Source organism: Hemicordylus capensis, chromosome 1 (assembly GCF_027244095.1).
Source record: "Hemicordylus capensis ecotype Gifberg chromosome 1, rHemCap1.1.pri, whole genome shotgun sequence".
Lineage (NCBI taxonomy): Eukaryota > Metazoa > Chordata > Lepidosauria > Squamata > Cordylidae > Hemicordylus > Hemicordylus capensis.
In genome coordinates, this window is record NC_069657.1 from 81,260,443 (window position 1) to 81,273,241 (window position 12,799).

Here is a 12,799-nt window from a genome sequence, read left to right on the forward strand (position 1 = left end):
CCTGTGTCAGAGTTCCACTCTTTATATATTTGTCCTAGTAGACTGCAGCATGTTATAATTTTGTGGCTTGAGAACTGATGCCATTTCATACAGCTGACAGCTGAGATTAAAAGCAGAGTAAAATATTTTCTGGCTGAAAAAACAGTAATCAGCTCTCAGGCAGATGATTCCTTAGAGAACATGTGCACATCTAAGCTTATAGCACATTTTTTGGGAGGAATGTCTAGATCTCAACCTTTCTAGCTGAATGTCATTCTGAACATAAGAGAGAATAAGCCATAACTGAACCTAAAATATCTTTGTTTCCTTGAACCTGAAATCGGGCCATGCATATCTCTGCAAAGACTCTGAAGATGCAATATTCCTCGGAGTACTATCAGCTACATGACTAACTACATTAATTTGCAGTTTAGAAGATTTTATAGTTTGTTCTTGAAGGACCCTTGACATGCCTTAGGATCTTGACGTTCCTGAGGTGCCTCAGTTTGGAAGCAGCTCTGGAGAAGACAAGGCTCAGACTGGGAAGGCAGCAAACTTTTGTTTTCCTTCCTAAAGCAGCAAGCAAGCAAGCAAGCAAATAACCAGGAAAACAAGAGAGGAAATGACAGGTTTGTTAGGACTATTCTTTTCTGTATTTGATTTCTGGCTGGCTAGGGGTTTGTTTTTGATAGGGCAGATTCAGTTGTGCCTAGAGAGACAGTGGGTGAAGATATAGCTGCAGGTGAGTCATACAGCTTAGGGCCAAATTCCTAAGGTGGCTCAGTTTGGAAGCAGCTCTTGAGAAGACAAGGCTCAAAACAGGGGAACTTTGCTAGCCAGAGCTCTTCAAAATGAGTTTGCTAACAGATATCAAAGGAGGTTTACATGGAGTTTAACGGAGAGGTGTGCAGGGGGAACACAAAGGGTTACCCTTCATCGCAAAGGCGACACCAAGCATGAGGAGAAGGTGAGTACTATCCCATTTTTATAATTTTCTTGGAGAAAACTTTAATTAGCTGACAACTACAGGTAAGACCTAGCTTTCAAGTAAACAAGCTCTAAATATCCTAAAAAGCCAAAAAACAAAGGGGGGAGGGAGAGAAAAAAACCAGTTATGAAGGCAGAATGCTAGGAAGTAGGGATGTGCACGGAACCGCAGGGGGATGGTTAGAAGGCGGGTGTGTGTGTCTCCCTTTAAGAGTGGGGGGAGATTGCACTTACCCGTCCTGCCACTTTCCCCCCGCCGGCGTCAGTTTTTTTAAAAGCCCATCGGGCGGCAGCGTACCTCCCTGCCACCCCATTGCCCTTGTCTTCTGGATATGACTGGAAGTCGCCGATGCACCTGTGCATGCCGGCATGGGCGTGCATGCGTCTGTGATGTGTGCACGCTTGTGCCTGCATATGCAGGCGCATTGGTGACTTCCGGTCATATCCGGAAGACGAGGGCAACGGCGCAGGGAGGTATGCTGCCACCCCGGTGGGCTTTTTAAAAAACTGACGCCGGTGGGGGGAAAGTGGAGGAAGGGGTAAGTGCACCTTCCCCCTGCTCTTAAAGGGAGACCCCTGCCACCTTCAAACCGGCGGAACTGCCAGTTCTTCGAACCAGATCAGAGACCCATAAAGGGCCTCCAAATCAGTTCCGTGCACATCCCTACCAGGAAGGGGGGGGTACTTCTTAGTGTTTTGTATGAAGTGTTGCATGTATGACTGTCTGCTTGAGAGGCAGAAATTGTGGATGTGTGCTTGATGCAAAGAGATCCTGGCTCTCAGGGAACAGGTTCTTTCCCTTGAAGCCAAGGTGGCTGACCTGGAGAAGCTCAGGGAGGCAGATAGCTATGTGGATGCTAGCTAGCTATGCTATCCTAAGGGATGTGACAGAGGCATTTCACTACCAGGATGAAAGCTCCTCTGCTGTCATGGAGAATGAAGGTATCAGGGACGGAGGACATCAGCCTGAGGAAGAGAGGAATGCTCCTGTAGAAGAGACAACATCCTTGACTGATGTACCTATATCCTCTCACACAGAGGATACTCCTCTGGGCATTAGGGGCCTCCTAGCAGTGGGTGATTAGATTGTTAGGGGCATAGAGAGATGGGTTTGTGACCTGCATGTACATGGTGACTTGCCTGCCTGGTGCAAAGGTTGCAGATGTCATGCTGCATCTAGGCTGTTAGGTAGTGCTGGGGTGGAGTCAGCTGTTGTGGGGGACGTTCACACCAACGATATTGGGAAATGCAGTCGGGAGGTCCTGGAAACCAAATTTAGGCTGATGGGTAACATATTGAAGTCCAGGAACCCCAGGGTAGCGTTCTCTGAAGTGCTACCTGTTCCATGTGCAGGGCCAGTGAGACAGGCAGAGCTGAGGGGTCTCAATGTGTGGATGAGTCGGATCTGTAAGGCACTGTGGTACATTTTGGAGCAAGCAAAGCCTGTACAAAAGGGACGGGCTCCACTTGAACCAAGATGGAACCAGACTGCTGGTGCTTAAAAAAAGGTTGCAAAGCAGCTTTTCAAATGACATCAGGAAGTTTGCCGACAGGAACTGGGTAGTATCTGGTTTGGCAAGCAAAATCCCCTAAGGTGCAAGAGTGCAAACATTTCAGGTAAACCAGAACGGGACAGAGTAAAATCAGAAGTAGAGAAGATGGAAAAACATGACAGCTGGTCAAAAAGGTCAAATGACAGTAAGGAAACTATCACATGCCAACATCAGGTAAAAGACTTGGCATATAGGTGTTTATATACCAATGCCAGAAGCCTCCGAGCCAAGATGGGCAAGCTGGAGTGCTTGATTGCTAATGAAAACATAGATGCTGTATAGTGGGCACAACGGAAATCTGCTGGAACAGTGAGAACCAGTGGTAGACTGTTATTTCTGGATACAAACTGTACAGAAAGGACAGGGAGGGGAGGGTTGGGGGCAGAGTAGCACTGTATATTAAAGAAGGGATTCCAACAAGCTAGAGAACCAAGGAGGACCAGAGTCCTCCACAGAATCATTATGGGTAACAATATGAGGACTGAAAGGAAATATGTTACTAGGGACGTACTATCGCCCTCTGGATCAAAACGCTGAGAGTGACCTGGAGTTGGAGAAGCAAATCAGAGCGGCATCAAAGAGAGACAGAGCTGTAATAATGTGTGGCTTCAATTACCCTCACACAGACTGGCCAAATTCATGTGCAGGTATTGACAGAGAAGTCAATTTTCTAAACATGCTAAATGACTGTGCTTTAGAACAGTTGTTTGTGGAACCAATCAGAGAGAGAGTGGCCTTGGATTTAATCCTGAGTGGTGCCCAGCACCTGGTGTGAGATGCCAAAGTTGTAGAACCATTGGGGAACAGTAACCATTGATTGACTGATTAAGTGCCGTCAAATCGGTGTTGACTCTTAGAGACCACATAGATTCTCTCCAGGATGATCTGTCTTCAACTTGGCCTTTAAGGTCCCTCAGTGGTACATTCATTGCTGTCGTGGTTGAGTCCATCCACCTTGCTGCTGGTCGTCCTCTTCTTCTATTTCTATAGTAACCATAGTGTGATCCAATTCAGCTTATATGCAAGTACAGCATTGCCAAGGAATTCCAACACAGATACGTTGGACTTGAGAAGAGGAAACTTCTTAAAAACTAGGGGAGTTGTAAAAAGGAAGCTGAGGGGGAAAGTCAAATCATTCCAGAAACCATGGAACTTATTTAAAATCACAATAAAAGCTCAGTTGGAATGTATACCAAGAAGGAGGAAAAGTATCACCAAGTTTAGGAGGACACCAGCATGGCTAACAAGTAGAGTCAGGGAAGGTCTAAAATGGAAGAAGACTTCCTTCAGAAAATGGAAGTACTGCCCAAATGAAGAGAACAGGAAGGGACATAAATTCTGGAAAAAGAAATTCAAGGAGACAATAAGGGATGCAAAAGGAGAGTTTGAGGAGCATATTTTTAGAAGCTTCAAGGGGAATGAATAACTAAAACTTCTTTAAATATATCAGAAGCAAAAAACCTGCCACGGAGGTGGTTGGACCCCTGGATGATTAGGACGTGAAAGGGATTATTAAAGAGAATAAGGAGATTGCAAGGGAACTGAATGAGTTATTTGCAGCTGTATTCATGGCCAATGATACTGACCATATACCCACTCTGGAACTGAGCTTCTCAGCCTTGGAGGCTGAAGAACTGGGCCAATTTGAGGTGATGAGAAAGGATGTTCTGAACTATCTTGAAAAACTAAAAATATAACAAATTGCCAGGGCCAGACAGCATCCGCCCAAGGGTTCTGAAGGAAGTGCAATGTGAATTTCCTGATTTCCTAGCCAAAATATGTAACTTGTCCCTACAGTTAAGCTCTGTACAGAGCACTGGAAAGTAGCTAATGTAACTTCGCTTTTCAAAAAGGATCCAGGGGGGATCTGGGAAACTACAAAAATTGCCCTTCACTAATGTTTTACTAATCTTTTAGAGTCCTTTGAGAGTGTCAACAGGCATGTGGATAAAAGTGACCCAGTTGACATAGTACACCTGGACTTTCAAAAAGCTTTCGACAAAGTTCTTCATCAAAGACTCTTGAAAAAAACTTAGCAGTCATGGGATAAGGGGACAGGTTCATGTTTGAGTTAGTAACTGGTTGAAGGTCAGAAAACAGAGGGTAGGAATAAATGGGCAGTTTTCACAATGGAGGGTAGTAAGAAGTGGGGTCCACCAGGGATCTGTACTTGGACCAGTGCACTTTAACTTGTTCAGAAATGATTTAGAAGTTGGGGTAAGCAGCAAAGTAGCCAAATTTGCAGATTACATTAAACTATTTAGGGTAGAAAAATCCAAAACAGAGTGTGAGGATCTCCCCAAACTTGTGAGTGGGTGACAAAATGGCAAATGTGGTTCAGTGTAAGCAAGTATAAAGTGATGCATATTGGGGCAAAAAACCCTCCACATATACACTGATGGAGTCTGACCTGTCAGTCACTGATGAGAAGAGAGATCTTGGGGTTGTGGTGGACAGCTTGTTGAAAGTGTTAACTTAGTGCGCGGCAGCTGTGAAAGAGGCAAATTCCATGTTTGGAATTATTAGGAAGGGGATTGAAAATACAAAGGCTCATATTATAATGCCCATATACAAATCTATGGTGTGGCCACATTTGGAGTACTACGTACAGTTCTGATCACTGTATTTTAAGAAGGACGTTGTAGAACTGGAAAGGTGCAGAGAAAGGCAACCAAGATTATCAGGGGCCTGGAGCACGTTCCTTATTAGACAAGGCTACAGCATCTAGGCGTTTTAGTTTTGAAATGGCAACAACAGGGAGACATGATTGAGATGTATATAATTATGAATGGAGTAGAGAAAGTGGACAGAGAGAAACTTTTTCCACTCTCTCACAACACTAGAACCAGGAGTCATCCCTTGAAACTGAAGACTGGGAAATTTAGGACTGACAAAAGGAAGTACTTTTTCACACAGCACGTAATTAATCTATGGAATTCTCTGCCACGGGATGTGTTGATGACCACTAACTTGGATGGCTTTAAAAGGGGTTTGGAAGATCTACTAATGGCTACTACTACTATCAATGGCTACTACCTTACAAGGTCTTCTATGTGACAAATAATGTCCTGTATCTGCAACATGACCATAACTTGGAGGTAGAACAAAATAATCCCCATAACAATGACAGGGATCAGATCTATTACTTTAACAACTAAACACAGAGTCCCAGCCGTCATAATAATATAGATCCCAAACAATCCTATCTTCCAAATCTTTGTCTACCATATCTGGTTGCAATGCCTTCTACGTGATATATCCAGACTTAACAGTCTAATTGTGATCCAGTTTCTGTGGAGGATTTATAACCTATCTTGTAATGGGCTCCATTAGAAATGAAACCTCCTCATCCTTTATTTATCCTCCTGATACCAAAGGAATAACCTCAATATCTGAGAAGATCTGATGTCAGTATCTGCTATCCACAGGTGAGGACGGAGATTGCATTTTAAGGATGATGATGAGGACTCTCATTTTCTTCAGTGTTCATTTCTCAGTTGTCAAGGTCTGGCCAGCTGCTAGGGAAGTTCACGAAGCAAGCGGAGCTGCTGAAATCGGATATGGCTTGGCTGAACGCTGTCGGCAAGGAATGTTGACAAACATTGATTCTCAGCAATGAGTAGGAGGCTGGAGCTGTGATTTATAGAGCAAGCCGAGAGCTCCCAGCTGGTAGGAATTCACGGCTTGTCAGCCCTCAGCAAAAGGCGTTTTCTCCTCCTAACAGCCTCTAATTGCGTTTTACGCCTCGTGATCCTGCGCTGTTGTGGAGTCATTGGTGTTTCATTACATAGCCCTTCTTCGCATTGGTCCCCCACGCCTTCTGCTGACTCAGGTTGCCGTACCTGCTCTAAATCATTAGTTGGATCTACCACAGCCGTTTCATGAACGCTGACAGCCGGGCTCTGCCCCTCAGACACTCCTGAATCGGTTGGAAAGTTGACAGCTTCCCCTTCCTCCTCGCTGTCGGAGCTCGAGGGCGTGACATCAGTAGCTGTTGGAACCAAGGATTTTGGTTCTCTATGCTTCAGATTTCTTCTGCAAAGGTTCTGAAGTAGATTTCTTTCTATGATTAATCTTAGACTGCCACCTTATATAGTATATTCTACTTAGACCAGAGCAAAAAACTTTAGCATAGCCTTGGCTGGAACAGTGCTCATTCTACAGGATCCATACACCTCTTTTTGTTCTGAATATGCAGATAATTTGGGTGGGGCTCCTATGAACTACAACATGGAAAAATGCCCTCCCCACCCCATTGTATGGCTGCTTATACAAATATACTCCATCACAGCTTTCTTCCACTTAGCTTCTTTTAAATGCAAAACTCTTTTTTAAAGACTTTGGTACAAGTTGTTGATGAATCTGGCACTTGCCAGTGTTGAATTCTGACCAAACAAGTTACTTCTCAAAAAGCCTCTGTGATCATCACATTGGATAGTCATATCTCCTAGGCACATTCCTCGAATAGTCCTTGTTGTGCCATTAATGAGATAAGAACTATAGACAATTAAAAAAATTACAGTCCCAATGGCTAAGACTTGAACAACGAATTTGTCTTGTTAACTAAGTATAATTATAATTCTGAATGAACCCAGAAATGAACAAGTAGTTCTAAGTAGAACTAAAGGTGCCAACTTACTATTTGGCAACTCTTACTATTATTCCCTTCCATGTGTTGTGAATTTGGCTTGCAGCTGACTCACTGTCAGCATATGTCAGCCAAGGAGAATTGCCTATACTTTGAGTGACTTCCATCATGGGGGATCAGCAAAAAAGTCTTCAGAAAGTAGGCTAAAAAATAAGGATATCACAGCTAAAGATTAAAAAGACTAGAGATAAGGTCAATAGTGCTGGATACCCCTTGGATCCCTTTTTAGCCTACTTTCCAGTAGGCATATGAGATCACTGAGCTTTGTGTGTGTGTGTGTGTGTGTGTGTGTGTGTGTGTGTGTGTCCATGTGTTCCCCTCAACTTCACAACACCTGGACCAATATGAACCAAGTCGGGTACAGTTGTAGGGACACATAGGGACACCTCAACGATGTAGTTTGTGATGATGTCATACACCCTGATCCAAGATGGCGGACAAGTGGACTTCTAGCGCAAGTGGGCTAACTTGTGAACCGCCTAACCGATTCGAACCAAATTTGCAGCTGTAGGGACACATAGGGATGCCTAAATGGTGTGTGATGACGTCATCCACTCCAATTCAAGATGGCAGCCACATGAACATCTGAGGCGCAAGCGGGCTAATTTGTGGACTGTCTAACTGATTTAAACCAAATTAGGTACAGTTGCAGTGAGTGATGCACAGGGTTGCCTCAACAGCGTAGTTTATGATTATGTCATCCATGATTCAAGATGGTGGACGCCAAGATGGTGGATGCCACTGATTTAAGATGGTGGATGCGTAAACTTTTGAGGTGCAAGTGGGCTAACTTGTGAACCGCTTAACCAATTTGAACCAAATTTGCTACAGCTGTATGGACACATAGGTATGCCCCAATGGTGTAGTTTGTGATGATGTCATCCACCCCAATCCAAGATGGTGGACGTGTGAACTTTTGAGGCACAAGTGTACTAACTTGAGGATTGTCTAACCGATTTGAACCAAATTTGGTACAGTTGTAGTGAGTGACACACAGGGACACTTCAATGGTGTAGTCTGTAATGATGTCATCCACCCTGAACCAAGATGGACATTTTGGACATTTGACATGGACATTTGAGGCTCAAGAGAGCTAACTTGTGGACCTCGATTTGAGCCAAATTTAGTCCAGTTGTAGAGACAGTAAAAGGAAAGTAGGCTGATTAGTTCTTACTAGAACAACTTGTTAAAAGCTGGTACATTAGCTACCTTAGCTAATGTAGCTGGCACAGAGTACAATTTTGGAGACACATACTTTTATTAGAGATTCAGGAATTTCACATTTGAGTTATTTAAGAACTCTTGGGTAAATGCTGGCTGGATCTGGTGATTTTAAATTTTTAAATTTTAAGCAAGCATTTGTGTTTATTAGATCCACAGACCTTTCCACCACAATTAAATAATAGGATACAATTAACATTTCAAACATTAGATAAAATTAATATACAAAGATAGTCACATAATAACTTTCATAATAGAAAAAAACAGAATTCTTCGTAAAACATTTCATAAAATCCAAAGTACCTCATAAAATCCTAATAAATATAATATCCAAATATAAAATAAACTTCCATCATTTAATCCTATTTAAATGCTAGAGATCTTATTGTAATGGCAGCAGCAAGATATTTGGCTGTATTTTCAGTTACTGCTCTATCTGAACCAGATAGGAGATACACAACATAAAAGCTTCTTTTCCTATCAGGGAAGAAAATCAAAAGCGGAGCAATAATTTTTTTCCTAATGTCATAATTTGAGGAGAGGATTGCTGGTCTTGTGGTAGCAAGCATGACTTGTCCCCATAGCTAAGCAGGGTCCACCCTGGTTGCATATGAATGGGAGACTTGATGTGTGAGCACTGCAAGATATTCCCCTCAGGGGATGAAGCCGCTCTGGGAAGAGCAGAAGGTTTCAAGTTCCCTCCCTGACTTCTCCAAGATAGGGCTGAGAGAGATTCCTGCCTGCAACCTTGGAGAAGCCACTGCCAGTCTGTGAAGACAATACTGAGCTAGATAGACCAATGGTCTGACTCAGTATATGGCAGTTTCCTATGTTCCTATGTAATAAAGAATACAGTTATCAAAACATGTTCAACAGTTTCAACAAACTCCAACTCACAAGGGCACAATCTTAGTTCAAGAAGGATTTCTTAAAATGTTCCTCTGTAATGGTTGTAGGAAGACAATTAAATCGAGCAGAAGTATAAACTTTCCTATATTTAGGAATAGTTAACATATGAAAATAACCTCCTGGTAGACCAACATCTGGCCCTATACCACACTTTAATGGGGAACAACCATGATTTGCCTCTATCAATGTTTCCTGAAAATCAGTACCCACCAATCTATTTTTAATTTGTCTTTTCACCTCTGTATAATCATATTTTCTCAAATGAGATAAAGAGAGACCTATTGAATTAGCTTTAAAATTAAGTTTCTTCTGTCAAGTACTGGTGTAAGTATCCATCAACATTAGAACTAAATAACTATCTGAAGCTGAATGTTGTTGTAGACTGATCCAAAAATTCAGAGCATATGCGCAAGCTAAAGTAGCAACTGTGGGGAATCCAACTTCCAGTCTTAATGCAGCATTCCTAACACATCTAGACAGATTCAAAATACTTCTCAGTAACTGGGACTGACCTCTTTCCATATTCATTCCCAGGTATTAAAGTTGAATGCCATATAATAATTCTGATATTACTTTGGCTTTATACACTATCAAAGCTGAAGGAATATTACTTCCTCCTTTCACATAAAAAACCGGACCACAGATGGCAGCACTCTGTAAGGCACAACCTCTGTGTCTTGCCCAACTAAGGGATACTTGAAATGTAATTCCTAAATAATTAAAATGGTTCACTTGTTCAATTAGATGACCATCCTTATCTATCTATCTATCTATCTATCTATCTATCTATCTATCTATTGTTAAATTTATATACCGCCTTTCATTAGAACAATCTCAAGGCGGTTTACAGCAAAGTTTAAAAACAAGATTGTAAAAACCAAACAAACCACAATTAAAATATTAAGCTAAAAATATAAAACAAATATGCCGTGATGTGACTAAGGCACGGGTAACCGTGGCCAGATCTCAACACCATCTGCCAGATCTGCCTTCTCAAGAAAGAGACGCAGCCAGCGCATTAGCCGAAGCCGTGCAAAGGCACCCTTGGCCACCGCCTCCACCTGAGCTTCCAAAAGCAGAGCCAGGTCCAGTAATATCCCCAAGCTGCAAACTTGCTCCTTCAAGGAGAGTGTAACCCCATTCAGAACCGGTAAAATCTCCTCATCCCGATTGGCTCTCCTACTGACCAACATTACCTCCATCTTGTCTGAATTCAATTTCAGTTTATTAGCACACATCCAACCCATCATGGCCTCCAGCCCCTGATTCAGGACATCCACCGCCTCCTTAGGATCAGGTGACAAGGAGAGATAGAGCTGAGTGTCATCCGCATATCGCTGACAACTCAGTCCAAGTCCCCAGATGACCTCTCCCAGTGTTTTCATGTAGATGTTAAACAGCATGGGGAACACGACCAAACCCTGTGGGACCCCACAGGCCAATGGCCACGGAGCCGAGCAGTAGTCCCCCAGCACCACCTTCTGGACCCTCTCCTCAAGAAAGGACCGGAACAACTGCAACGCAGTACTTCCGATTCCCATACTCGAGAGTTGGCCCAGAAGGATACCATGGTTGATGGTATTGAACGCCGCTGAGAGGTCCAGCAGAACCAACAGGGACGCACTCCCCCTGTCTAGTTCCTGGTGTAGGTCATCCACTAGAGTGACCAAGGCAGTCTCAGTCCCATAACTGGGGAGGAAGCCAGATTGAAAAGGGTCCAGATAATCCGTATCATCCAAGACCCTCTGCAGCTGGGACACCACCACACGTTCTATCACCTTGCCTAAAAAGAGAAGGTTAGATACAGGTCTATAGTTGTCCGGGAGTTGCAGGGGAGTAACAACAGGAGAGATGGCATGCCCTCAATTCCTGCCTGTAGGCTTCCAGTGGCATCTGGTGGGTCACTGTGTGAAACAGGATGCTGGACTAGATGGGCCTTGGGCCTGATCCAGCAGGGCTGTTCTTATGTTCTTACATTCTTATTTGCGTGTCATCATCATACTGATAACACCCAGCACTAAATCTCTGAATGGCTTCACCCAGCAGTTTCATATAAATATTTAAAAGCATTGGTGACAGAATGGAGCCCTGAGGGACTCCATATAACAGCTCTGGCTTCAGAAGGAGCTGACAACAAGCTACGCCATCTGGAACCTACTCTAGAAATAGGAGCAGACCCACTGCCAGAGGCGTAACTAGGGAAAATGGCGCCCGGGGCAAGCACTGAAATGGCGCCCCCCCCACTGCACCCCCAACATACTACATTATACTTAGGTTTTTCCTCACAAGCACCCGCCGCTGCCACAAAGCCAGGCCACTGACTGGCCACCAGGCACCAGCAAAGCAATGGGGGGAGCGCAGGCAGCGCGGAAGGGACCGCTCATGGGGAAGGGGGCACCGACGCGCTCCCTTGACTGCTGCAGCGCTGCTGCACTGAGCAGGAAACATTTGTATTAACCAAAAAAAAAAAAAATTGGTCATGGCGGCGCCCCCCATGTGACCAGAAAAGATGGCGCCTGGGGCACGTGCCCCCCTGCCCCCCCTATAGTTACGCCTCTGCCCACTGCAAAGCAGTGCCCCCTATCCCCAACTCCCCCAGGTGATCCGGAAAGATACCATGGTCGATGGTATCAAACGCCACTAAGAGATCCAAAAGAACCAACAGAGTCACACTCCCTCTGTTGATTTCCCAGTAAAGATCATCCATCAGGCTGACAAAGGCTGACTCAGCCCCATAGCCTGCTCTAAAGCCATTTTCAAATGGGTCTAGATAATCAGTTTCCTCCAAAACTGCCTGGAGGTGGTAGGCCACCACCCTCTCAATCACCTTTTTTTGAAGGGCAGTATAGAAATCAAATCAAAACAAACAAACAAATAAAATCACTGTGTTCAGTGATATAATACTTAAATGGGAAGTGAAAGAAAGTGTCAGGCTCCTCTTTGGGTCGCCTCTATGGGTGGTTTGGTGGGGTCTGGGAAGGCTCAGATAGGCTTTGGTGTACTCCAGAGAGAGGGTGCTTCTGCTTTCCATGAGGGCTTGTTCCGCTCACAAATCCTCCAACAAGGATGCTGCCCTGGGCCATAGCCGAAGTCACCAAACTCTTGTCAGGACAAGCTCTCGTCAGGAACTAGCCCCTAAGCATGCTGGCTATTATATACTCTCTGACACTCTGAGAAGATCTTGGGCCAAACTCTTGCAAGACCTCCCTGAGATCCCACGAGAGGTCTCAGTGTCATCGCGAGATGCTGCTGCTCCTTGTCTCGCTGTTCTCCTGTGGAGGCCAGGTCCAGTCGCGTTGGGCAGGGCTGCCCTTGATGTTGGGGCCACTTAGGGTAGGCAGCTCTGCCAAAGGCGGCCAACTGGCTTGTGCCAAGGCGGCTGCTTGATCTCTTTGTGCCCTTGCCCACCCAATTCCCCCACATACGCCCCCCCAAAACTACGCTCAGGGACCGCATCCGTCTCCTCGTACAATCTGGAAAACTAATCTGCATTAGTGTTGTT

At 44.4% G+C, this 12,799-nt stretch overlaps 1 protein-coding gene across 37 annotated transcripts in view; it reads right to left on the minus strand.

The window, feature by feature from the left end:
* Positions 1–12,799, minus strand: part of GPHN (gephyrin) — a 556,374-nt gene that overhangs the window by 176,722 nt on the left and 366,853 nt on the right. The window lies entirely within an intron of this gene.